This window comes from Triturus cristatus, chromosome 7 (genome assembly GCF_964204655.1).
Source record: "Triturus cristatus chromosome 7, aTriCri1.1, whole genome shotgun sequence".
In the NCBI taxonomy this organism is placed as follows: domain Eukaryota; kingdom Metazoa; phylum Chordata; class Amphibia; order Caudata; family Salamandridae; genus Triturus; species Triturus cristatus.
In genome coordinates this window covers 1,733,100,499-1,733,127,197 of record NC_140590.1, presented here as the reverse complement: position 1 = coordinate 1,733,127,197, position 26,699 = coordinate 1,733,100,499, and positions in this window count along the sequence as shown.

The following is a 26,699-nucleotide window of genomic DNA, read 5'->3' as shown; positions in this document are numbered from 1 at the left end:
TGGTAAAGTGCCATAGTATTCAAGCATCCGGTTACGAAGATGGAGCAGCCGGGACACGTTGTCGTGTGACGCAAGTCATGCGGCCATAGCGCAGGGCGCAGATCAACAACAGTATTCCAGCTATGAGGGCGAGAAGTAAAGGGAGACCTCCGAAGACGCTGGAAAAATAGAATGAAAAAAGGCCGGGATGACACCAAAAATAGTTTGAAAAGAGGTCACGAGGCCGGAGCCCACAATTTTAAAAAAATGAACCATGCCACTTGTTGACGAGGCATTAAAGATAGTCTGAATCAGGGTCCCAAAATGAAGTGGGAGATCAGTATTCAAAAGCGCTTGCACCTCAGTGCGGGTGTTTGCTACGTGAAGGACAAATGTTTCCCAGGATGAAGTCAACGCGACTTCTTTTTGAGACAATAGCGCCCTTATTCTGCTCATCTTGTTGAACTCCGCTTTCAAGGTTGGAATGGAAGGCCAGATGGATACACCGAGCCGACCATGCGGGGGTGGGAAAAGGACGTTATTACAGCAAACTACTCGCTGTGATACGGTCACTATGTAGGGAATACCCATTAACATCCCACAGCAAGCTTCATTATTTAACAGCAAATAACTACCGTTAGCAAGCAGCGTAAAAGACGGTGTTATAACTGGCACAGGGATCCCTTTCAGGACGCAAGCTAAATTAGGGGCGTGCACATTACATGCACCATGCAATTGAATGTGCCTACACACAACAGAATGATCCGGAGTGGAAGTGCACTCTTCACCTTTCAAGTAAACCTCCTTGCCGTCTCTCACACATCTGTATGTGAAAGGGAGTGACCAAACTTCATGCAGGAAGGCAGTACCCAATTGTTCATATCTGCCTAGAGCATAATGTTTCATGCACAAACTAAACTTAAACAGGGGAAATGGTAACGTGATCAACCCATGTACAAGCCGCACAGCCGTATTCAATTCAGCAACAGAGAACGGCAAAGGTTCAAACTTTTCAATGTGTAGTAATGAATATGCAGCATCTTTCATGGACATGAATTGTTGTTTCGCAGTTAAATTAAAAGGAAGGAACAAAGATGAAGTGTTCATGTAATCCCAAGGGACTTTCCCTGCCTTTAAAGTTTGCAACGTCCATGCAAACTGCATAATAGAACGCAACTGATTTTGACCATGATACAATACAGACAAATCATCCTGCACAATGTCTACCACAGATGATACAATATCATCTAAGGTATAAATTCTAGAAGATAGGGTGTTAATACTATTACCTATTACAGCCAACACCTTTTCCATATTGGCTTGATCAATAGCACGTAATCTGGATGCAGCCTCAGTTTGTGATAACTTCCAAACTTCGTTGTAAACAGCATACACCCATCGTTTGGGCCTGCCAACTGCAGGACCTTTAACAAAATCATTCAAATCTATTTTGTCATTTAATCGTGCTAAATGAAGTTTAACAGACGCTAAAGTGGAATGTTGCAACCAAGACTGGCATAACTTCCCTACTGAGTAGGTAGTTACAGTGTGAGAAGATTCAAAACGGGGGTCCACACGAACCTGTGTATACCCCTGCTTTAAATCCAGAAACCGATGTTGACAGGAGTCTGAACTCGTTTGTCACACCAACCACCCTTCCGGATTCAATTCAGAAATATTGAAGGACGTGTTGGAAACCTGTGTCTGCAACATAGCAAGGGATAGATCCGTATGATTACCCCAATTGGGATAAGCACCCAGACCCGGAATCGAAGGAGAATTTAATCTTTTAGAAGTAGCCAATCCAAAACAGGTTGTCTGAAAAATGGACAAATTTAAAAATAACATGTGATTCGGGATAAGACAGGCACGATGCAAAGCTTCTGTTCCATGTACTTGCCATCATTTGGAGCCCCAAACCGATTTAAGATCGACGGTAGCTTTCCACAGATCATACCCGCCAATTGCCAACTCGTCCATAAAGGACTTGGAATACAACAATTTGGTGTGTGTCAGTCTGACTTTAGAAGCATACTAAGGCGCAACTTTAAAATAAAAGGAGGCCGGTTTTGACACACTAAAATCAGAAAAATAGGTGAATTTTTCCACTAACTTGGCAGAGCTGCCCATCCTAGGGGCGGGGCAGTGTTCCCATTGTGTATAATTTACAAAATTTCTAAACGTATTTGCTTTGTGTAGGAAATGCGTGCCATAATGTTGATAACAGAATTGTTCATCATAATTAGCAGTATCTAAATACAAATCCTCAGCATCAAATGCAGCATAATATTTCAAATCAGAAAATAGTGCTTTTATGGCCTGAACATCCCAGTCATCTGAGTGAATGTTCTGCTTAACGACATCACCCATAGAAACACGAAATACATTTGGCACATTAATTACTTCAGTGGGGCCATGAATTTGAAATTTTACGGCATCCCAAGCGATCCCATCACGTACAGGCCAGGCAGTAATGTTCACAAAAGTCTGGTCCCTCTTCATAATGTGCGATGAGGAGTGGGGGGCCAAAGTTCCATTAATTAGTCGAATCGTAGACCTTTCATTCAGGTAGTGTCCATTGATAAGTCTAAAAAACACTACCACAAAGCCAATGGACATAAACAAAAAAACACATATGAGCACCAGCCAAGTGTAAGTCCAAGGGGGAATTAAAAAATGTATTTTGTACCAGGCCACAAAAATCGAAACTTTGGACAGGGCAATGGAAGTCATTGAAACGAGAATCAAAAGAGTCTTGTGAGTGGGCAACTGTGGTGGATTGTAAAACAGGCAAGGTAACATCCGCAGGATAAGCATACTCAACCTCTTCAGGCATACCACTAGGTGTTGGTGGCAACAAGGGACCAGTAACGGTATGCATCTCGATGGCAACATCAGGCACTGTGTCAGAAGCTCGGGCCACAACAGAATTTCTCAGCATCGAAGGGCAGGAAACCACCGGAGTCATACTAAGAAGAATCGGCCACTCACTGTAGTTTGACATTGTCAATCGATATGTACCTGTTATCCTTTCGACCAGGGAGTGGAGGTAAAATGACTGTTCTAGTACCCTGTACTCCAAGCACTGGAACCGGTGCATGATAAGAGGGGCCGAACTCCTTCTTGTTCTCCACCTTCTCACGGACCAGATCACCAACTCGAGGTAGCCAGCTGACTACCGGAATCTGAAGTTCAGCAGCAGATGAGGAGGGTACGTGTTCCTCCGCTAGACTGTTTCTGGCTTCTTGAAGATTCTGCAATACAGCACAGTGTTCATCTACGTCAAAGGGTGCGGCTGACGCCGCCATGTCTAGACCATCAAGGTCTGGAACAAACATTCGTACACCAAAGAGCATCATGTATGGGGTCCACCCACCCAGAGACCTTCTAGGGAGATTATTAAGTGCACGTTGTACGTCATACAAGTGGGCTAGCCAGTTCCGGCCAGTACCCAAAACTCTGGCAGTCAAAGATTGCTTTAAGTCACGGTTCATTCGCTCCACTACACTATTACCCTCAGGCCGGTATGGAGACGAAAATTCGACTTGGACCCCCAAATTTCTCATGGCCTCTTTGTACGCCTTAGAGGCGAACACCGGGCCCTGATCAGAATGAAAGGTTCCACATGCAAAACTCCCAACAAAGACATGCAAATATTTTATGACAGTGCAAGAATCAGCACTCCTTTGTGGCCACACCCACAGAAAACGTGTGCACAAATCAACTGCAACCAAGATGTATTTGTACGCAGTATCAGAGGTAAAAGGACCGCAATGATCTAAATAAACACAACTCATTGGTTTATTAGATATGTACAGCTGAGTTTGTGGTGGGTGTGCCGCAGTTGAAGGTTTAATCCGCTGGCAAATGTCACAATTAAGAACATAAGCCCTGGCTTGTTTATACAAACCGCACCACCAGTAACGTTGTTGTAACAGAGATACAGTAGCTGCAACGCCGGCATGCGCGGACGCCATGCCCTCATGAGCCGCTAAAATCAAAGAAGGTCTGCAGTCCACGTTGGGAATCAATCTGTCACTAACGTCATTAATCCTCACTAATGGGACTTTATCAGGACTTAAGTGATAATGGTAACGAGCAGGGAAACCTCTCGGTGGCTTCGTTCCCTGCTCTGTAGCAGCAATAGCTGCCAAGATGTCATCATCGATCTTACTTTTGGATCTTATAACTGCTGCTACTAAGTATGTTGCCACTGCTGCTTTTGCTTCCTCATCAGCTAGGCTGTTGCCGACAGCATGGACACCAACTCGTTGGTGACCAAGAGTGTGAATTACATTCACGAGAGGCAGACGTTCTTTAAGATCTGCTACTCGAACCCAAAGCAATTTATGCTTAATCATGCTACCTTTGGAATCATGGTAGTCATTCTGAGACCAAAAATGTAGATTGTCGTTGTAAGATTGAACACAATAAAAGGAGTCACTCACTATAAGGGTAGTGACGCGGGGATCAGCAAACTCCAGTGCAAGCACCAGAGCAAGAAGCCCCGCCAACTGTGCGGTACAATCACCCAATGACTGCGTATGCACGACATCGGACTGGAATTCACCGTTTACGAAAGTACCGACTACAATTGCGCAAGCCGCTGAATAGATGTGCTTTGATCCAGTTGCGGGTTGTGCAGAACCGTCAGTGTATATGACATAATGGTAATCCTCGAGCGGGCGCAAGGACAGAGGAGCCGGATGAACGAATTCATACTGCAAAAACTCCTGAGTCTGAAGAGCCGTGTCAAAGACAAAAGTGACGTCCGGCAAGGTCAAGGAAGTGGCCCATTGTATCCACCTTGGATGCAAAGCTTTAGAATTTGGTACACTTGCTTTTGTCACCGCCTCAAGGGCAGGCTAGGGTGTTACCACCAACATGCGTTTTCCTTGCGACAGCGCTCGTTCTTTCAGAATCGCCATCTGCACTGCTGTCTCGACAGCGGAAAAATGCAGTTCTGCTGAAGTGTACAAGTGAGATTTGTAAGCAATGGGGACGGTGTCGCCCTCATTGAACGTTAAGTATGTGAAACCAACTGCGCCGGGCACTATTCTTATGACCAGGTTAGTGTGGTTATCACGCGTCAGTAAGTATTTTGAAGCAAGAAGATCAGCTTGCAATAACTGCAATATAGCTGAATGCTCTGGCAGCCAACAAGATTTGGAAAAAGTAGGTTGTATCAAGGCGTAAAGCGGCTTGATACGCTGGGCATAATCCGGGATGTATGTTCGACCGAAATTCAAAAAACCCAGCAGGGATTGTAATTTCTTCAGTGAAGTAGGAGCACGGAGGCATGCGCACTTCTCTAGAAAGTGCGGAGCCAATCCTCGACCTTCATTGTTGAGGTCATACCCCAAGAACAACACTGTATATTCCGCAATGTGTGACTTCGCAAAGTTGAATTTGTAACCGAAGTCTGCAAACAAAACAATAATGTGATCAACGCGACGGAGATGCGGCTCCAACTCGTCATCGGTGAGATAAATGTCATCCACATACGAGTACGCATCCGGGTCTATACCCTCTAAGAGGGAGACCACGCGAGCAGCACAGACTCCTGGGCTGTTCTTATAGCCCATTGGTAATCTTTTGAAATGTTTTTGTGTGCCACCAGAGGTGAACGCCGTCCACTCACTACTAAGAGAGGACAGGTTATGGCTGTAAAAGCCATTGGAAATGTCAAGTGTGGTTTTAAACCTTCTCCTCACGAGACTATCGACGAGAGCCGAACTGTGGGTGTTCTGTACTGCACAGGTCCGGCAATGAGAGTTTAAGTGCCAGTAATCCAAAACTAGGCGGTACGACCCGTCAGGCTTCGTCACAGTGAACAAGGGATTATTCATAGGTGACACACATGTTTCGATTACTCCTTGATATTCCAATTGTTCAAGGACTGACGCAACGTGAGGTCTAGCTTCACGACGCATGGGGTATTGGGGTTGAGGTTGGGGCGTAGTCCGCAACGGAATCTCATGGCCGGGACACATTTTATTCCAGCCAACCTGATTTCGATATAACGCAGGCGCTTGCACCTGAGCCCATTCCCCGCCGTACTTTTTAGCTAGGACCTTAGGCACTGTGTGCGCAAAGGACGGGAGGATTACCTCCTCCCCTCTAGGAGCATCTAAAACGAAAGCCGGGGGCCAATCTGCCTCCGCCAACAGAATGTCATTGGTAGTGGTCAGATTATCCCAAAACAAACCTTGAATTGTACGTTGTACGTCACCTTCAATGTGAATGACTATATTATATAGTCTATCAGGGGGAGACACCCGAGTGTCAGCAGTTTCAATATTCACGAATATATCAGTTGCTGTCGCCACCAGATATGGACGCAGTGCTTGTCGCACTACTGTAACTTGCGCCGCGCTGTCTAGCAGCATTAGCGCCCATGTCAGGTTCTGAAGCTGCGTCCGTACCATCTGAGGCATACCTCGCCGTCAGTGCAGCAACTTTCTTCTTCTGAAATGGGGGTCTTTGACGTGCAGATTCTTCCTGCTTGCCTTTGCCGTCAGTCTGTCGGGATTGCTCACGTGCTTGTGGGGCACCCCGACTTTTGCCACCGCCTCCGCCACCGGACTGTGAAGCCGATGTTTCTTGTGAAGAACGAGGAGAAAGTGGTTCAGAAACCTGAAATCGATCAGGTGACTTAATGGTAGCACGATCGCGCAGATCAAAAGTGCGTTCACTACCTGACTGCACTGGAGAGGCAGGATGAGACCCCTGTTTCTGTTGTTGCTTCTCCTGTTTTTTCGCCAGTCAACTTTGTTTTGGAAAATTAGGGCGTTCGTCCTTACCAGACGAGTTTGCCTTTGTCTGCTGTATTAAATCAGGATTCTTCACAGTTGGTTTAACACCTAAAGCGCTACGACCAACTTGTTTATAGGCGTTCGCGATAATTTTCGCGAATTCCCTCGGCTTGTCGTCCTCGTTCACTGCGTCTAATTTATTAAGCACTTGGAATTGCATAGCATCTCCTTTGAGGTTGCCCAGTATCATGGTAGCAACCACATTGAACACTCCGACAAGCCGCATTCCCAACTCTACGGCAGCCTCCGCACCGTGATTCTCCTGAACACGTTTAATAACGGAGGGCAGTACCGACAGAGATGGAGTGCCAAAGCACTTCGAGTATGTCGCTGCAAAGACCTTACCCCAGTTCTCACAATCAGCCATATCTGGGACCAAGTCTTTCGGCAAAGTAATGGTAAGGATCCTGTGTTTCTCCACAGTAGTCGTGTGCGGATAAACCGCTTCCAATTGGTCAAATTTCTCAGCAAGCCAATAAGGCAAATCATCCCTATTCTGGGGGCGCTTGCCTACAACTGAATTAACCATAACAGGACTAATAACCACCGCATGGTGTTCCGTCGGTTGTCCCGCAACAGCAGTTGTCCCCACCTGCACGTTGCGTACACGTACTGCACTAAAGCCCTATGTACTGTAATAAGGGCTGTGTGAAGCACACGCAACTCAGCCACCGTTACCTGTAGATAGCGGGGATGAGGCGTATATCCGGCCAGTACCGGCCATGTGGCCCCTTCAACCGACAAAGGGCCCATTCTCGCCGGTATAACCGCATGGGGATGGGCGCCATTAAACCAAATGCTATGCTGCCAGGCAGAAATAGGAATTTCCTGAGTCCTATAAGGCGTATAGTTGGCTGCGTGGCAGTATAGGTGTGGAACGTATCATCGTCTTCACTCACCGCCGGCAAAGTAACCCAAGAGTAGAACAACTCAAACGGAAACAACGCATCGGCACTTACCACAAAATCACAGCCATACCATCGTCCGGCACCCCATACTGCACCAGATGACGTTTCAGGGGTGCCCGGCTATGAGCCGGAATATCGACCGCCATTAGGACACAAACAGTAAATCTACAGTATATTAGTAGCACTAGGGTTCAGATTAAACAACCTTTTTAATGATCAAGCTTGAAGGAACCTATTTAGTCGAAACACAGGTAGGTTAAACCGTCACTCCCGTTATCCGGAAACCAGAGTGAGACTAATACAAGCACTACTAAGGCTTCTCAAATAAATAGACAATAAACGTTAGGTGCGCCATGTTGCAGGGATTCTGCTTATGCGCAGAACTATGCACAGGAACCCAGGCCCTCAGTGAATTGTGGTGTACCAAAAACTCACCTCAGAACCCAGAACCCCTTATCCGGCCAGCATCAGTGTCCCATTCGTTATCCGAGGTTTAGCTCGGCGGTCCCAATGTATAGACAACCCAGAACAAGCGACTTAGTATATTTCTCAGGAATGGTGGGAATCAGAAATACCTTTTCGTAATTATTCTCGCACCAGTCCACAACAGAATAAACAGAGACACGGTAAAAGTTTAAAGAGTTTATATTATAAATCTTGTGTCCTAAGATGCAGCAGTTTGGCTAACATTAGCAGACAAACGATTAAAATCAAAACCATCAGCATAGTTACAATACCATAGAAAATGAAAGGAGTAATCATACTAAAATAACAGTGGATCTAAGCCACCTTCCTTTCTCTAACACACTAATAGTATTATTAGACTAATAAAAGGTCTCTAGGCTTGAATGGGGAACCCCATACCGTAAAGATCAGCTCAGTGAGATCACATCACAGGATCAGCTATGCTCTGCTCCTAGGAACGCTCTTCTTCCAAATGTAATGAAAACATGTACCACTGCAATATTAAAAGCACCCGACTTTCAGGTATTTGCAGCTGCATGCGTGTTATCGCTAAACTAGTTGGCCGATCAACCTGAACTCAACAACATGCACCGTCTAGCAACCCAGACTGTTTCTTTTACACTGTGTACAGACCAAGTCGCTGCTCACTGTTTGAGATGTTAACAACAGACAGTTCTCATGTGAAGCAAAGTCGAGTAAGCATTTCTCAATTTAATAACATGTGACTACAGTGTCGTGTGCAAAAGCAGCAAAAGCGGCAAGATGGCTTTCTAACATCTAACGCGGTTGTGCTAACTTAGCATTGTACATATGTAGATAACGATCTTCACTACAATTGATTCCCAACGCGGACTGCAGACCATCTTTGATATTAGCGGCTCACGAGGGCATGGCGTCCGCGCATGCCGGCGTTGCAGCTACTGTATCTCTGCTACAACAACATTACTGGTGGTGCGGTTTGTATAAACAAGCCAGAGCTTATGTTCTTAATTGTGACATTTGTCAGCAGATTAAACCTTCAACTACGGCGCGCCCACCACAAACTCAGTTGTACATATCTATTAGGCCAATGGGTTGTGTTTATTTAGATAATTGCGGTCCATTTACCTCTGATACTGCGTACAAATACATCTTGGTTGCAGTTGATTTGTGCACACGTTTTCTGTGGGTGTGGCCACAAAGGAGTGCTGATTCTCGCACTGTCATAAAGGATTTGCGTGTCTTTGTTGGAAGTTTTGCATGTGGTACCTTCCATTCTGATCAGGGCCCTGCCTTCGCCTCTAAGGCGTTCAAAGAAGCCATGAGAAATTTGGAGGTCCAAGTCAAATTTTCTGCTCCATACCGACCTGAGGGTAATAGTGTGGTGGAGCGAATGAACCGTGACTTAAAGCAATCTTTGACAGCCAGGATTTTAGGTACTGGCCGGAACTGGCTAGCCCACTTATATGACGTGCAACGTGCACTTAATAATCTCCCTAGAAGGTCTCTGGGTGGGCGGACCCCATACATGATGCTCTTTGGTGTACGAATGTTTGTCCCAGACCTTGATGGTCTAGATATGGCGGCGTCAGCCGCACCCTTTGATGTAGATGAACACTGTGCTGTATTGCAGAATCTTCAAGAAGCCAGAGACAGTCTAGAGAAGGAACACGTACCCTCCTCATCTGATGCTGCGCTTCAGGTTCCGGTAGTCGGCTGGCTACCTCGAGTTGGTGATCTGGTCCGTGAGAAGGTGGAGAACAAGAAGGAGTTTGGCCCCTCTTATCGTGCACCAGTTCCAGTGCTTGGAGTACAGGGTACTCGAACAGTCATTTTACCTCCACTTCCTGGTCGTAAGGATAACAGGTACATCTCTATTGACAATGTCAAGCTACAGCGAGTGGCCGATTCTTCTTAGTATGACACCGGCGGTTTCTTGCCCTTCGATGCTGAGAAATTCTGTTGTGGCCCGAGCTTCTAACACCGTGCCTGATGTTGCCGTCGAGATGCATACAGTTACTGGTCCTTTATTGCCACCGACATCCGGTGGTCTGCCTGAAGACGTTGAGTATGCTTATCCTGCGGATGTTACATTGCCTGTTTTACAATCCACCAGAGTTGCCCACTCACAAGACTCTTTTGACTCTAATTCAATGACTTCCATTGCCCCGTCCAAAGTTTAGATTTTTGTGGCCTGGTTCAAAAGAAATTTTTTAATTCCCCCTTGGACTTACATTTGGCTTGTGCTCATATGTATTGTTTTGTTTATGTCCATCGGCTTTGTGGTAGTGTTTTTTAGACTTATCAATGGACACTACCTGAAAGAAAGATCTACAATTCGACTTATTGATGGAACTTTGGCCCCCCACTCCTCATAACATATTATGAAAAGGGAACAGACTTTTGTGAACATTACTGCCTGGCCTGTACGTGATGGGATCGCTTGGGATGCTGTTAAATTTCAAATCCATGGCCCCACTGAAGTAATTAATGTGCCAAATGTATTTCGTGTTTCTATGGGTGATGTCGTTAAGCAGAACATCCACTCTGATGACTGGGATGTTCAAGCCATAGAAGCACTGTTTTCTGATTTGAAATATTATGCTGCATTTGATGCTGAGGATTTGTATTTGTATACTGCTAATTATGATGAGCAATTCTGTTATCAACATTATGGCACGCATTTCCTGCACAAAGCAAATACGTTTAGGAATTTTGTGAATTATACTCAATGGGAACACTGTCCCGCCCCTAGGATGGGCAGCTCTGCCACGTTAGTGGACAAATTCACCTATTTTTCTGATTTTAGTGTGTCAAATCCAGCCTCTTTTTATTTTAAGGTTGCACCTGAGTTTGCTTCTAAAGTTAGACTGACACACACCAAATTGTTGTATTCCAAGTCCTTTATGGACGAGTTGGCAATTGGCGGGTATGATCTGTGGAAAGCTACTATCGATCTTAAATCGGTTTGGGGCTCCAAACCGTGGCAAGTACAGGGAACAGAAGCTTTGCATCGTGCCTGTCTTATCCCGAATCACATGTTATTTTTAAATTCATCCATTTTTCAGACCACCTGTTTTGGATTGGCTACTTCTAAAAAATTAAATTCTCCCTCCATTCCGGGTCTGGGTGCTTATCCCAATTGGGGTAATCATACGGATCTGTCCCTTGCTATGTTGCAGACATATGTTTCCAACACATCCTTCAATATTTCTGAATTGAATCCGGAAGGGTGGTTGGTGTGGCAGACGAGTTCGGACTCCTGTCAACATCGGTTTTTGGATTTAAAGCAGGGGTATACACAGGTTCGTGTAGACCCCCGTTTTGAATCTTCTCACACTGTGACTACCTACTCGGTAGGGAAGTTATGTTAGTCTTGGCTGCAACATTCCACTTTAGCATCGGTTAAACTTCATTTAGCACGATTAAACGACAAAATAGATTTGAATGATTTTGTTAAGGGTCCTGCAGTTGGCAGGTCCAAAAGATGGGTGTATGCTGTTTACAACGAAGTTTGGAAGTTATCACAAATTGAGGCTGCATCAAGATTACGTGCTATTGATCAAGCCAATATGGAAAAGGTGTTGGCTGTAATAGATAATAGTATTAACACTCTATCTTCTAGAATTTATACCTTAGATAATATTGTATCATCTGTGGTAGAAATTGTGCAGGATGATTTGTCTGTATTGTATCATGGTCAAAATCAATTGCGTTCTATTATGCAGTTTGCATGGACGTTGCAAACGTTAAAGGCAGGGAAAGTCCCTTGGGATTACATGAACACTTCAACTTTGTTCCTTCCTTTTAATTTAACTGCAAAACAACAGTTCATGTCCATGAAAGATGCTACATATTCATTACTACACATTGAGAAATTAGAACCTTTGCCTTTCTCTGTTGCTGAATTGAATTCTGCTGTGCGGCTTAAACATGGGTCAATCACATTACCGTTCCCTCTGTTTAAGTTCAGTTCGTGCATGAAACATTATGCTCTAGGCAGATATGAACAACTTGGTACTGCCTTCCTGCACGAAGTTTGGCCACTCCCATTCACGTATAGATGTGTGAGAGACGGAAAGGAGGTATACTTGAAAGGTGAAGAGTGCACTTCCACTCCGGATCACTCTGTTGTGTGTAGGCACATTCAATTGCATGGTGCATGTAATGTGCACGCCCCTAATTTAGCTTGCGTCCTGAAAGGGATCCCTGTGCCAGTTATAACACCGTCTTTTACGCTGCTTGCTAATGGTAATTATTTGCTGTTGAATAATGAAGCTTGCTGTGGGATGTTAGTGGGAATTCCCTACATAGTGACTGTCTCACAGAGAGTATTCTGCTGTAATAACGTCCTTTTCCCGCCCCCGCATGGACGGCTCGATGTATCCATCTGGCCTTCCATTCCAACCTTGAAAGCAGAGTTCAACAAGATGAGCAGAATAAGGGCTCTATTGTCTCAAAAAGAAGTCGCGTTGACTTCATCCCGGGAAACATTTGTCCTTCACGTAGCAAACACCCGTACTGAGGTGCAAGCGCTTTTGAATACTTATCTCCCACTTCATTTTGGCACTCTGATTCAGACTATCTTTAATGCCTTGTCAACAAGTGGCATGGCTCATTTTTTTTTTAAATTGTGGGCTCCGGCCTCGTGACCTCCTTTCAAACTATTTTTGGTGTGATCCTGGCCTTTTTTCATTCTATTTTTTCCAGTGTCTTCGGAAGTCTCCCTTTACTTCTCGCCCTCATAGCTGGAATGCTTTTGTTGATCTGCGCCCTGCGCTATGGATGCACAACTTGCGTCACACTACAACATGTACCAGCTGCTCCATCTTCGTAACCTGATGTTTGAATACTATGGCACTGTCAGGATCAGAAAAGCAGCACGCCGCCGTCCGTGTACTGGATACGCGGTGGACGTAAAGAGGGGAAAGGTCGAATCCTTCGGAGATAAGACGCGCCCGAGAACGCACAGTATTTTGGAGGAGGGAGCTTGGTGGCAGAAGGATTTAGGAAGCTCAGACTGTACACACCCCCGGAGTCATCCACGCGACCGAGGTAGGCGTGTTGTCACTGGTTCCTGCTACGGCTCCTCCTAGAACAGAGTTCCGAGACCAAGAGGCTCGGCGAACGGGAATGTTTGGGGTGTTACCCTGAGCAACTTATTTTGGAAACGTTAGCGCCCCTCTGTTTTTCTCATGCAGAGGAGCGGTTTTACCTTGTGGTCACTCACCCATTAGGGAGTGGGTCTCAGCCCGGTCATTTCTCTCGTGGCGAGAGAGCCCCCAGACTCACAGCTATCTCTTGCAAGGTTCCTTATGGTTTATTCGCTGTCTTACGAGACAGTAATGACCTACCATCACTTGGAGTGCGTATATGAGTGTGGATTTCTGATGCATGTTTCTTACATATACTGGCAGAAGCAAGACGCGCAAAAAGGCCCGTTCCCGCCGCCAGTCCTCATCATTGTTTCTTTCTTATGTTTCGTTCATTAGATATAGGAGAGAGCCTCAACACGATGGGGTGGTGCCATACCCGTTGGGCTTGGGAATAGTGGTTCAGACACAAGTGGGTACATGCGAGATGAAAGTACAAAGACATGTTATGTTTCATGTGTTTTCCTTGCCTAAGTGTTGATCCATGTGTGTGGTCTTTCTTTTCTTCTGTATTAGTTGCCTGAGGTCTCTGGCCACTGCCTCTTGCTCTCCCCTATATGTTTAGACTGGATGTATGACGTTACAACGCATGCTATTACAACGCCTACCTTTACAACACATTTTTTACAACGCAAACACTACTACAACGCTATACTTTACAACGAATACTTTTACAACGCCAAACGTATTAAAATACTTAAAAGTGCTGTTATAACGAAAACCATTACAACGCATACCATTACAACGCGAAAAAAATATATTTTTTAATAAAAAGTTCAATAAAATCTGGCACGGGATGCAGGGAAATTAGGGGTTTTAGGGTGGGGAAGTGTATTAAAATGTGGATAAAAACTGGACGTAAATTTACTGAAATGCATTACAAAATTAATACTCGAGTATTAAAATTAATACTCGTGTATTAAAATTAATACTCCCATGTCCCCAAAAAATCCATTTTCACACATTTCAAAGTTTAACACAAATAACGAAAAATTTAACAACAGTTCATACACATTTTAATCATGAATATATCGGAAAATAAGTAAACAGAGTAAAACAGAAGACACATACACATAGGCGCCATTTTATCCATCTCACTTGTAAAACTTGTCCTACAACACTTTCTATGAAAACAATAGTAAAAGACATGTTCCAAAATGGATGCCAAAACGGAGCAAATGAATGAAAACAATACATCTTTTAATGCTTTTTTAAATTATCATTTTCCACAGAAAAATAAAGTATAATAAAAAACAAAACGAACGCAGTTTTTAAAAAAATTTAACAGTGACACTGACTAAAACGTATAAATACCAGGAAGACACCATTTTGCAATCAGTTGATTATCAACTACCAGAGAGACCAGACGTAAAAACCTGACCCTCTGACACCTCCACTGTGACCTCCACTGAGAGAGCACTGCATTCGTTTGGAAAAGCATTGTTATTTTGCAACTACTAGTAAGTCACTAATATATTTTAACACCTTGTTTTATCCTTAATCATGTTTTATTTCCATACAAAATATGTTTTAAAAAAAATTATATTAACTTAAAAAATGTACTGTTTATAATTTTTTATCACTAAAAAAACAGTAATATATAGCAACTTAAATCATCTATTATTTTTTCTAAAACAGAAACTTGTTATTCTTTCAAAATCAAGAAATCTTGTCCCTAATTTTCCATCACCTCAACGTAATCGACTCACCTTTACTTTTGTGAAGGTAAATGTTTTTTAATTGTAATTCTTTTACTTTAAAAATATATTTTTAGCATTAACAAAAGTGTTGTATGGTAAAGGGGATTATATTAATTTTTTACACATTCACACTGCATCTTAAACGAAATTATGCGATGGTGCAGGGGTAACAATTAATAATATGACTACAGTTAGGTACTGCATTTGAGAAAGCGTTTCATGGTACTGTGGTAACTATTACTATTCTAAGTGCCAGAATGTTCAGCAGTAGGGTAATTGAGTGATGGTGTAGGGTTATCCATTATTACTCTTATTTCATAATGCATTGAAAGTGTATTATGTTTTACTGTTCCAATTATTACTCATACTCATGTGTGATGCAGCACCCTGAATAATATGATATGTGATGTACTTAGAGTGAAATAAAATATCAGATTTACAATCAATTGGTCTGTTTTTTTTTTTAAGCAACGTTGTCAAAGTTGCATTAACTATTACAATTTTTTTTCATTTTCACAGTCAATCGGTTGCAACTTTGTGGATTAAATCACTAAAATAAATAAGTTAATCCTGCAGCCAGCACTACCAAGAAACCAAGAAAACAATCAGCTAAAGAAAAAGGTATTTTAAATTTGCACTGTTATAAATTCCACAATGTAATAGTCATACCTTTTACTATTGTTACTCCAGGAAAGTGCATAAGTAGGGTAAGTGTTGGATAGTGTAGGGGTACAATTTAGTATTCTAACTCCAGGAAGGTGCAGCAGTAGGGAAAGTGTTGGATGGTGTAGGGGTAAAATGTACTATTGTAACTCCAGGAAGGTGCAGCAGTAGGGAAAGTGTTATGTACTAATAGTTAAATTCAATGTCATAATTTCAAAAAGTTAATCACATTTTGCATTTGTCACCAACGTTCAGTTTTTTCATTTTTTATTTTTTGATTTTTCCAGACAATTGTTTTCAACTTTGTTTTACGATTCAGTCCAACACATAAGTGAAAACTCCAGCCAGCAGGCCAATACCACTTCAGAAGCCTCACCAAGGAAAGGAATCTAAAAAAAAAGGTATTTTTAAACAACATTGTTTTTAAACCATCAATATGTTAGGCAAACCATTTACTTATTAATGTTAATAAAATCCCAAAACAGATAAAATAAGGGTTGCAGTTGAAACAACTTATTTTTCTAACTCCAGGAAGGTGCAGCAGTAAAGAAAGTGTTGGATGGTGTAGGTGTGCAATTTACTATTCTAACTCCAGAAAGGTGCAGCAGTAGGGAAAGTGTTGGATGGTGTAGGGGTACAATGTACTATTCTAACTCCATTAAGGTGCAGCAGTAGGGAAGGTGTTGGATGGTGTTTGGGTTCAATTTACTATTCTTACTCCAGGAAGGTGCAGCAGTAGGGAAAGTGTAGAATTGTGTAGGGGTACAATTTACTATTCTAACTCCAGGAAGGTGCAGCAGTAGGGAAAGTGTTTTTTACTAATAGTTAAATAGAATGTCTTAATTAATACAATGTAATCTAAATTAGCATTTGTCACCAACGTTCAGTTTTTTCAATTTCTTTTTTCCATTTTTCCAGACAATTGTTTTCAACTTTGTTTTACGATTCAGTCCAACACATAAGTGAAAACTCCAGCCAGCAGGCCAATACCACATCAGAAGCCTCTCCAAGGAAAGGAATCCCAAAAAAACAAGGTATTTTTAAACAGCATTGTTTTTAAAACATCAATATGTTAGGCAAACCATTTACTTATTAATGTTAATAAAAACCCAAAATAGATAAAATAAGGGTTGCAGTTGAAACAACTTATTTTTCTAACTCCAGGAAGGTGCAGCAGTAAGGAAAGTGTTGGATGGTGTAGGGGTGCAATTTACTATTCTAACTCCAGAAAGGTGCAGCAGTAGGGAAAGTGTTGGATGGTGTAGGGGTACAAATTACTATTCTATCTCCAGGAAGGTGCAGCAGTAGGGAAAGTGTTGGATGTTGTAGGGGTGCAATTTACTATTCTATCTCCAGGAAGGTGCAGCAGTAGGGAAAGTGTTGGATGGTGTAGGGGTATAATTTACTATTCTAACTCCAGGAAGGTGCAGCAGTAGGGAAAGTGTTGGATAGTGTAGGGGTACAATTTACTATTCTAACTCCAGGAAGGTGCAGCAGTAAGGAAAGTGTTGGATGGTGTAGGGATGCAATTTACTATTCTAACTCCAGAAAGGTGCAGCAGTAGGGAAAGTGTTGGATGGTGTAGGGGTGCAATTTACTATTCTAACTCCAGGAAGGTACAGCAGTAGGGAAAGTGTTGGATGGTGTAGGGGTCTAAATGACTATTGTAACTCCAGGTAGGTGCAGCACTAGGGAAAGTGTTGGATGGTGTAGAGATGTAATTTACTTTTCTAACTCCAGGAAGGTGCAGCAGTAGGGAAAGTGTTGGATGGTGTAGGGGTACAATTTCCTATTCATACTCCTAGTAGGTGCAGCAGTAGGGAAAGTGTTGGATGGTGTAGAGATGTAATTTACTATTCTAACTCCAGAAAGGTGCAGCAGTAGGGAAAGTGTTGGATGGTGTAGGGGTGCAATTTACTATTCTAACTCCAGGAAGGTACAGCAGTAGGGAAAGTGTTGGATGGTGTAGGGGTCTAAATGACTATTGTAACTCCAGGTAGGTGCAGCACTAGGGAAAGTGTTGGATGGTGTAGAGATGTAATTTACTTTTCTAACTCCAGGAAGGTGCAGCAGTAGGGAAAGTGTTGGATGGTGTAGGGGTACAATTTCCTATTCATACTCCTAGTAGGTGCAGCAGTAGGGAAAGTGTTGGATGGTGTAGAGATGTAATTTACTATTCTAACTCCAGGAAGGTGCAGCAGTAGGGAAAGTGTTGGATGGTGTAGGGGTATAACTTACTATTCTAACTCCAGGAAGGTGCAGCAGTAGGGAAAGTGTTGGATGTTGTAGGGGTATAATTTACTATTCTAACTCCAGGAAGGTGCAGCAGTAGGGAAAGTGTTGGATAGTGTAGGGGTACAATTTACTATTCTAACTCCAGGAAGGTGCAGCAGTAGGGAAAGAGTTGGATGTTGTAGGGGTAACATTTGAGGTGTAGTATTTACTTTTACATCCTAATTTGTTTTTCTTCTCTTCTCTTTTCAGATAATGTCTAGTCTTGAAGCAGCGAAATACATTAAATCCAGGAAAGGAAACAATTTATTAAACCATGGAGGATACATATATAGTAAGGAAAGAATACGTTTTCCTAGAAATCATTGGAGGTGTGTGCAATACTACACTACCCATTGCAGTGGCAGAGCGGTTACTCTTGATAATTTAGTTGTGAAAACAACAGAACATAACCACTCTGCCTCTGCAATGGATGTTGAAATAAGAGAAACAGTTAACGAAATGAAAGCTATTGCAAGCACCTCCAATGATTCTACAGGATCCATTTTAAGAGAGGTTGCACAGCATGTCCCCAGTCATGTTGCTAGTAACATGCCTATAATTCCTAATTTGAGAAGAATTATTCAAAGACAAAAGCAGGCAAGTAACATTCAATTATCTACACCACATTCTTTCTCTGACATTAGAATTCCACATGATCTTTCTATTTCTTTTTCTGATGAACCTTTCCTTTTGCATGACAACCAAAACCCTCAAAAACGAATTCTCATTTTTAGTACCCCACGTAACCTTGCAAAGTTAGAAAATAGTGAAATTTGGATGATGGATGGGACGTTTAAAAGTACACCCCATCCTTTCACTCAAATTTACACTATACATGCAAAAATTAACATTAATGTAATTCCCTTAGTATATAGTTTGCTACCTGATAAGACTTCTGCAACATACTCTGAACTTTTATCAGTTATTAAAAGTAAAACATCTCAAAGTCCTAGGAAAATAATAATTGATTTTGAATTGAGCATGATCAATGTGATCAATAAAACGTACACGGATACCCAAATTCAGGGATGTTTTTTCCATTTTTCCCAGGCTTTTTGGCGTAAATTACAAAAAACATCCCTAGTTGCAGAATATTCTCGTGATAGCAAACTACAATTTGAACTAAAAAAATTAACAGCACTTTGTTTTGTTCCTCCCGATAGTGTGGACGAGTACTACACTGCAATTATAGAATCTGCTTATTATACAAGTAATGAAGAGAAATTGGCTCCCATCCTAAATTATTTCGAGGACACATGGATTGGGCACCTAAGCAGATCGGGTCGCAGGAGGAAGCCACGATTCCATGTGGAGTGGTGGAACTGCTACACGAGCTGTTTAGAGGGAGAAGCAAAAACAAACAATGCCATTGAGGGATGGCATAACTCCTTCAACCTCACAATTGGCAAACCTCATCCAAACTTCTACTCTTTCTTGGAAACTTTGAAGAAGGAGCAAAGTTTTCAAGAAATGAGACTAGCTCAAACACTTGCAGGTAGTCTAAACCCACGAGTAACTGTCAAAACTAAAGAAATGTCTGAGAGACTATTGGCTATATTACAACAATTTTCGTTGTGTGTGGCTATAGACTACCTGGAAAATCTTTCTAACATTCTTTCTTTCTAAAATTAGTTTTGTACTTACTTTCTTGCTTTGCTTCAAATTTAAATATCATTTAATTACAATTGGCATACAATGTTTTTCCAAATTTTTTTTCAAAATTAAAAGTCGGGTCTCCTTTTTTTTTTTTTTTTTTCAAATCTTCATTTTTTGCTAAACTACCAATGTGACCAATTCTACTGTTCCATAGTATTCAACCAATTTTTCTTAAACCAAACGCCAGTAGATTAATATCAGAAAACTACCACCCTAAAAATTCACCAAAAATCCAACTACTCAAAATTTCAGAAGTCATGCCATTATCCAAAATGCACATTGCTGCATAAACACCAAATTATTAACAATCACTTTTTTCCAAAATTTACGAATACGCCATTTTTTTTTTCTAAAAAATGAAGGTATAAATCATTATTATTGGTTCCGAAGTTATGAAATAAACTTTGTGAGCATTAACTTAAATTATTTTTACAGTTACTTACATTTTTGTGATGAAACAATACTTTTCCGCGACCCGACATAGGCATAAATTAATGACATAAATGTGGACATGATTTAAAACATTTTCTACATCAATTAGTTTTTCCGCAACCTCTCCTTATTCTTTTCTTACTATATATGTATCTTTATTAAAGGTTTAATCTATAAATAAAAGTGAAAATGTTTCCTACCTGGACGCAGATCAGCTTCCTGCTGCTTCCTCCTCCGATGCTCTTCAAAATGGCGCCTTACGTCTACGTTCACGTCATGACGTCATCGCGCGCATGAATGTTTAAAAAGGACTATTTTATTTACTTTATCTGTAAATAAATGTTTATAAATGTAAATAAATTATTTATATGTTTTCTAAAATATGTACATTATGTTAATAAAATCAATAAAACTTAATTGTTTTTTTCCAAGTATGTTCCAATAAAGAAATATTTAATATACCTTATTTGTTTACTGTTATTATTTTTTTAAATTGTAATTTAAACATGTAAAATGTTATTTTATTTTCGTAAATTAACTAAATGTGTTCCTTACCTCGACTCTATTTTCTTTTTCCTTCCAAACTTGCTCTTTCTTCTCTTTCTGCGCCTTCTTTTCTTGTACCGCGGGTTGTATATTCTGAAGCTGCCAAAATAAATGAAGGACAAATAAGCTCATAGACTTCAATGCAAAAGCGTGGGAATTTTTTTTAAAGTAAGTTCTATTTTCTTTGCTCTACTTTCTTTTGGTATAATTTCATGTTAAATACATTTTTAATTACTCTATTAATAATTTATATATTATATGTATTTTTTTTATTTTTTCTTAACATTATTAAAATACTCAAGTATTAATCTTTCATAATAATTACATTTTAAATAAATAGGGTAAAAATACTCAAGTATTAATCTTTCATAATACTAATATTTTAAGTATTAATCTTTCATAATACTAATATTTTATTAATTTTTTTGTAAATAAAAAATACTCTAGTATTAATATTTTATAATGCTTCTCATATTTAATATTTTTACATTTTTTTCATAATTAATACACAATATATAATATTTCATAATATAAAAAATATATTACTTAATATAATTATTAAAATATTACTTTATTATTTTTTAATACTTCTCATATGTAATATTTTTAAATATTTATTAAATAATTTTTACTCAATATTTAATCTTTCATATTTTTAAAAATATATATTTTTTTTAAATAATAATATATTACTACATATTTTAAAAAATATATTATTTTATTTAAATAATAAAATATTACTAAATTATTTTTTATACACTCCAACAGTACTTTCTTTTTTTAATCTTTTATATTATTTATTACATGTTTTTTTAAGAAAGAAAAAAAAAACTCAAGTATTAATTTCTCATAATAAAAATCTTTTATTATAAAATGTGTATTTATTTAATTAAACTAAAAAAATACTCTTTGATATTTTATTAATACTCAAGTATTAATCATTTATTAAACTACTAACATTTTTTTTTTTCAAAATGATTAAATAATTTATACTCAATAATTTCTCTTTCATATTTTTCAAATATAGTATTTAATTTAAATAATAAAATATTAATTAAATATTCTACAAACAACATTTTTCTTAAAAATAAACAAAAAAAAAATGCGTTGTAATGGTATATGCGTTGTAAAAGTACTTACCATATAACAGCATGCGTTGTAAATGCATGCGTTGTAAAAGCTTTAGCGTTGTAAAAAATGCGTTGTAATAGCATTGCGTTGTAAAAGTTGCGTTGTAAAGGTTGTTTCCCGTTTAGACTACCTTCTTTACTTTACAGGTGAGAGGGCGCTCCAGGGTAGATAATACTGGTGTTCATGTCCAACATGCATATCCAACTATATCGATAAGGGTCTCTTATGGTGTTTTGTTTTTTCTTTGCCTTGCAGATCTCCCTCCCTGCAGTCCCCACCCTTTCCTTCCCCCGCTCGATCACCTCAAAAGTCCGTGGTCACTCTTAAGCCGGATTCGGGGTCATCCAGAGGTGGGCCCCTTTAGAGCATCAACACAGCCCCGGGGACATCGGAACGGAGGAACCTGACAGGCACTTTACCACTGGCAACTCTAAGCATAGCCTATGGATTGTCCTCCCGGTTTCCCTACTTTACTTGTGTGCAGCCCGTCTTTCATTGCCTAGATTGTCCGGTCCAATGGGCTCTGGATTTGTGTCTGTCGAACTCGGTGTCTCCTGCCCCGGATTATGATTGGCTGATGAGCCCCTTAGTGGCTCATGAGTTGGACTGTTCTGACGTCTGGATTATGGCCTGTGGAGCAGCACATGGAGTCCTTGGGAACTGGGACATCGGAACGGCTGCGTTTGACTTCTTAGCAAGAAGTTATCTTGAAGAGCACGCCAGTTGTCCTCGACTGGTGCTGGAGGCTCCGGTGGTTGAGGAGCATGTATGTTCCTTCCCCGTCCTGAACAGGATGGCAGATAATTTTGCGGAACATTCCAATGATTTCCTCTTGGAAGCTGTTGCAACTTATTGTGCTTATACATTGATGGATTGACTTTTGTACTATCATTTCGTCCTACGTCCTTCAATGATGTTTTTTTTTATCATCTAAATGGTTTTTTTTCAGTCCTTTTTAATTTTTTCTTTATTTTTTTCTTCAAACTTTTTCACTTACCTTATATAGACTTATAGTTCATGCCCTTGGTTCCGTTCTATCAAACTTGAACTCTGCGTTCTTGCACGTGTGCCCCTACTGGTTAGTGGTCCGATCAAGGGGGGGTGTAGTGAAGATCGTTATCTATATATGTACAATGCTAAGTTAGCACAACCGCGTTAGATGTTAGAAAGCCATCTTGCCGCTTTTGCTGCTTTTGCACACAACACTGTAGTCACATGTTATTAAATTGAGAAATGCTTACTCGACTTTGCTTCACATGAGAACTGTCTGTTGTTAACATCCCAAACAGTGAGCAGCGACCTTGGTATGTACACAGTGTAAAGAAACAGTCTGGGTCGCTAGACGGTGCATGTTGTTGGGTTCAGGTTGATCGGCCCACTATTTAGCCATAACACGCACGCAGCTGCAAATACCTGAAAGTCGGGTGCTTTTAATATTGCAGTGTTACATGTTTTCATTACATTCGGAAGAAGAGCTTTCCCAGGAACAGAACCTAGCTGATCCTGTAATGTGATCTTACTGAGCTGATCTTTACGGTATGGGGTTTCCCATTCAAGCCTAGAGACCTTTTACTAGTCTAATATAAATACTATTAGTTTGCTAGCGAAAGGAAGGTGGCTTAGATCCACTGTCATTTTAGTATGATTACTCCTTTCATTTTCTATGGTATTGTAACTATGCTGATCGTTTTGATTTTAATCGTTTGTCTGCTTATGTTAGCCAAACTGCTGCATCTTAGGACACAAGGTTTATAAAATAAACTCTTTAAACTTTACCGTGTCTCTGTTTATTCTGTTGTGGACTGATATGAGAATAATTACGAACAGGTATTTCTGATTCCCACCATTCCTGAGATATACACTAAGTCTCTTGGTCTGGGTTGTCTATACATTGGGACCGCTGAGCTAAACCTCGGATAACGAATGGGGCACTGATGCTGGTCGGATAAGGGGTTCTGGGTTCTGAGGTGAGTGTTTGGTACACCACAATTCACTGAGGGCCTGGGTTCCTGCGCATAGTTCTGTGCATAAGCAGAATCCCTGCAACAGTATACTATGTACCTAGGGCACAGGTACCTCAGAGGCCTACCAGGGGCTGAAGCATGTATTATGCCACCCCTGGGAGGCACTCCAAAATGGCAACACAGGTTTGCTACTGCAGCCTGGGTAAGGGAGTGCTTGCACCCCTTACAGTGGTATAGGCTACCTACATCACTACCATTGCACACACATATAAAACCTATAAGTCACTCCTATAGCAGGCCTTGACAATCCTGAAGGCAGAGTGCTTGGTTATTCTGTGAGAGGGTGCCCCTGCATGAGCAGAGCCCCTCTGCAGCGTTCGGAGTATCTCCTCTGATGCTGTTTGTGGTGCAGCCTGACCATATACTCTTAAGCGCATTCTAACCTCGCGGTAAATGCTAACTTTGGGATGGCTGCACAGAAACACGTAGTGTTTGGTGTCAAACGCTTTGGAATACTACCCCCCCACCAGTTCTGGCAGCGGGGGTAGCATTCCACCCTTCTAGAGGGAGAGACATGTTCACACTGGTCTAACCCGGTAGGACTTTCTACAGCCCTGGCATCACAAAATGGATTCCTCTGCCACAGACATGGGTCTGACCTCCTGCTGCTGACCAAAACTCTGGCAGGGGAGGCCTGGACAATAGGTTTCCTGTCCCAGGGAGGTGTAACCACCTCCCCAGACAGGCAGATGTGTATTGGGGATGGGCGGGAGCACTCTCTGGTGCTTTGAAGTCCTGCACTGGAGGCACACTTGGTGTGCCTGTGCATAGTCCAGTTCAAACCGGTTGCAGGGGCTACCTGCCCCTGCTCTGGCATGAAACTGGACAAAGGAAATGGGTGTACCCACCCCTCTTTCCAAACCCTCCCATAGGTGGGTCCCTAGAGTATGTCCAACCCCCAAACTTAGTATAAGTATTAGAACCCAGTCTTGCGACTTTAGATTACCCTACACGAAACTCTGCAACATATATCCTGGACCTTCGACTTTCTATCTCGACTAGAAGATGGAAGAAATCTCCCTTGGGGTCAAAGAGCGACTCCCCTGCTTGGCAGGCACCAAAGAAGCAACTGTCCGGTGTGCAATTCCGAAGCTCCCGTTGGACGCTAAAGTCTCTGCATCACCAGAGGTAGATTTCCTGACTTCCCCGAGGCTACCCTGAGTCCACAGCAAAGCTGAGGCCCGTGGCTATCATGGGTGATGAGGAACCATGACCCCTGGGCACCGTGCACTATTGCTGGTACATCACCTTCCTGTTTATCCTTGAAGTTCTGCTTTGGGCTCCTAGTAGCCCCAGCCTTGAGAACTGACTGCACCAAAAATCTCTGGCCTCCACTCCACTAGTGACCCGTGCGCTGGGTTCCAGTGCGACCGCTCGAGGCTCCTTCGCGATCGCTAGCCCATTGGCTAGTGGGTCCCCACAAAGGCAACTCCTCTTCTGCTTAGGCTTTCCTGGTTGCTCCAGAGGTGCCCCAAATTACCCTCGCTGGGTGAGTCCCTCAGACCTTCCTGGCCTGCACCTATGTCCTTCTTCTCTTTCCACGAGACTTGCCGTTGCCAAGGCTTGTTGGGTCCGTTCTGGTCGCCGACACCGCAGCACTCGACAGACTTCGTGGGACAGCTCGAATCCGGCTCAAGGACTTCATCAACATCTCCTGGACCTCATGGCTGAAGAGTCAAGACAGCCGTCAACTCACCTGAAGCACCCGACATCTGTGGGCATTGGTCCATCCTGCCCCTCGGTCACTGGCAAGTGACCCAGACTCTGTCCCCTCTGCTTTCAGGTTCCTTCCATCCTGGAAAAAGGCTTGGATCTCTTCGGACACTTCTCCTCTTCACAGCAGCAGCACTTCTTCGCCAGCTGCCATTGAAATCGACGACGTGACCCGACACCAAAAGACACCTATTGTAGGAAGGTGGAAGCTGACTGCATGGTTGCCCCCACTTTTTTCCTGGTATATTGATGGTTTTTGACTAGTCTGGCTGTGATCCTGCTATCCAGGACCCCCAGCCTATCTGCTTACTCCCTTAAAAGACATGGAGTGCATATTAGATGCACTAGTGATTGGATACTGTGGTACCTTATGAGCCCCTAGTATATGGTACCTTAGGTACCAAGGGCATAGATACTTCACAGGCCTACCAGGGGCTGAAGCATGTATTATGCCACCCCTGGGAAGCAGACAAAATCTGACACCACAGGCCTGCTACTGCAGCCTGGGTGAGGTAGTGTATAGGTTCACTATATCTCACCCTGCACACACATATAAACCTATCAGTCACCCCTAAGGCAGGCCCTATCAATCCTGAGAGCAGGGTGCTTGGTTTCCATGTGAGGGGGTGCCTGTGCCTGAGCAGGGCCCCTCTTCAGCTCTCAGAGTCCATTCTCTGGGGCTGTTTGTGAATGCGGTCAAACAATATACTCTTAAGTGCATTTAACCTTGCGGTAAATGCTAACTTTGGAATGGCTGCATCAAAACATGTAGTGTTTGTTGTCAAACGTTTTGGAGTCATACCCCCACACCAGTAACTGGTGTGGGAGTATGATCCCACCCTTCTAGAGGAATAGACATGTACCCACTGTGGTAACACAGTAGAATCCTGAAGAGCCCTGGCATCACAAAATGGATGCCACCAGTCACAGACACTGGGCTACCCTCCTGCTGATGACCGAAACTCGCAGTGGAGGAAGCCCAACCATAGGTATCCTGTCACAGGGAGGTGTGACCACCTCCCAGACAGGGTTTAGTGTATTGGGCCTGGGTGGGTGCACTCCTAGAGTGCTTTGAGGTCCTGCACTGGGGCTCCTCTGTGCACATACCAGTTCAAACCGGCTCAGGGGCTACCTACCCCTGCTCTGGTGCAAAACTGGACAAAGGGAAGTGGGTGTAGCCACCCCCTCACCTGACCCTCCCATAGGTGGGGTCATAGAGCTAGTCCCTCCCTTCCTTTCAGTATAAGTTAGGGAACCCTTG